Genomic DNA, 2434 nt, shown 5'->3' with positions numbered 1-2434 from the left:
ATGAATTGTAGAAAAGTCAATGTTATGGTAGATCAAAAGTCACCAAAAATGCCTATTTTTAAAAAATAATTTTCTATCATTTCCACATTTTTTTAAATCTTCCCTTCTCTCTGGTTTTGTGGTAGGATCCTTCTGTGTAAAATCCTTCTGTGTTTCCCCCCACCAGATGATCATGACGGCACGTTCCGCTGTGACCAGTGCGCGCCAGGCAACAAGTGTGTGCGAGGGGACGAGTTGCAGGAGTACTGTCCGGTGGGAACCTACAGTAACCAGGACAGGACAGACTGTCCGCCGTGCCCGCCTGGTCATTTCAGCAACGGTGGATTGACTTCCTGCTTGAAGTGTCCAGCTGGCATGATCCCTAACCCTGCCTCTTCAGGTTGTCTGCGTTGCCCTCCCGGTATGACCAACAACTCGGGTGATACCAGCTGTTCTTAGAAACCTTTAAAATCTGGATATATTTAACAACTATGTAGTAAACCTAAGGCTACTTGCAACAGGATATACTGCACACACATTGACCTCATATAATCAATTATCCTCTGTATAAAAATGTAAATTTTCATACGGTAAAAAATCATCTCATTAACTGATGCGATGTTAATGTATGTTTCCATTTATGTAGAAGTTTGTATTTGTTTTTGGAATTATCTTTGTCTTCCAACTTTAAAAACATCATTTCATCAAACGCAAAAATGCTTGCTGTTTCTTACTGATTTTTATTTATACTTTGAACTCAAAATGTCTGAATTTCAAAACATGAGAGCATATTAATACAGTTTCAGCTAAAATATGACTCTAGATTTACTTTTATGATTTAAATGTACTAAATAGCGGTGGTGTTATACAAGTATCACACACGATCGTGATAAATGTGCTTATTGCGCTCAGAGGTTTAAAGGTGGCGCAGCTCAAAAACCTACACAGGTGCCAGGATACATGATACGTCAAGCCGATATGGATAAAACGCATTGGTATTTGACAGGGTGGTCTATATAAGACATCGAAATGACTTCGGACCGCCAGGCTAATTGTGAGAAGCGAACTATAATGTATAGTTAGGCACATCACTTGTGGTGTGTGTATTCTATAATGCCCAATTTGCCCCCGCCAGGGAGGCCACACCGTCTTAATTTTATTGATGACATCCACGCGCGCATTGATTTTCGCCTGTCCTCAAAAAAAAAAAAAAGATCAAGTCCTCCGAAGCTTTGGCCTGGCTCTAGGCCTGGGTAGTCCATGGTAGTTAGCGACAATACGGAGCCGGCGGTAACTGGAGGACGGCACCCAGGCTACCGAAGCTCCACGACTCATCTCGGTACATACATACATACAAACATACATACATACAGTGCCGAATCATAAACTCCGCAAAAAGCCAGCATGTGCCAACTTGTCGTATACGTCGCTATGTACTGACGCACATTCACAATACCAGCCTTGTATTCTTTTTGTTTAGTAGCATTTTTTTATTCACCCGCGTGCACTGGCTTTATAGTTTGGGGGTCTACAAAGATGTCATCCATAAAATTAAGACGGTTTGGCCTTACTGTCAGGAAAATCTAGATGGTAACCATGAACAGATTGTTGACGGCAGCTGGATAGACAACTAGCGTAACAACACGCCACGATTAACCCCATACCTGAGGGGGGGGGGGGCGGGCTTGATCAATTTCGCATCCACATATCCAATGAGTGACCAGCATTCCGCGCGCGTACCACGCCCACTTTGCGGGCGATTCCATTCGACAATGGGGTTGAACAGCATCCTTCCGTAAGGCGTGGCAGGTAATCTGAGTTGGAAATGTCAGATAAACAATGTAAGAATTGGTGTATTTGGGGTGAAAATAATGCAAGTACCGAAGTAACGGGTTCCTTTCTCAGCACTCGGTATACAGAGGTGAGGCGGCTTCCGTCCTAGATCTCCAGTGCCGAAAGTACGTCAACACTTGGTGTCCAGTGTCGGCGGCTTCAGCACTGGCCGGAAACTCGGAATCGGCAAATCAAACCTTGTCTTTAAAAAGGGTATCGAGATGCTGCCACTAATATTTTCGAGATCATATACCGCCTGGGTAACATAGTTTAACCGGGACAACAAGGTTATCGGCAGGACAGGACTGCATGGCCTCTTTTCTTACATTTTCACAGACAAAGACTTGGCCTAAGATACTGTTCTGTACGCCGCGCGGCCGACGTACATGTAAGCACCAGAAGCCCAGTGCCGAAATGGTTTAACTCGGCTCGGTAGTTATTTTGCTCCAATTATTCAAAGACACAGAAAACAATTTACAAATGTATCTTTTGAACAAGCTTAATAAACATCTTTTTCAACCATATCTTGCTAAAGCGCGGGTTGTGGGTGTGGCCGAAATGCTGCCCGCCTATTGGCCCGCCTATTGGCTGGATTGGATGGGAAATTGAGGTTCGGGGGGGG

The sequence above is a fragment of the Branchiostoma belcheri genome, unplaced genomic scaffold (assembly GCF_001625305.1).
Source record: "Branchiostoma belcheri isolate BF01 breed outbred unplaced genomic scaffold, Haploidv18h27 scaffold379, whole genome shotgun sequence".
NCBI lineage: Eukaryota > Metazoa > Chordata > Leptocardii > Amphioxiformes > Branchiostomatidae > Branchiostoma > Branchiostoma belcheri.
This window is presented reverse-complemented; position numbering follows the sequence as displayed.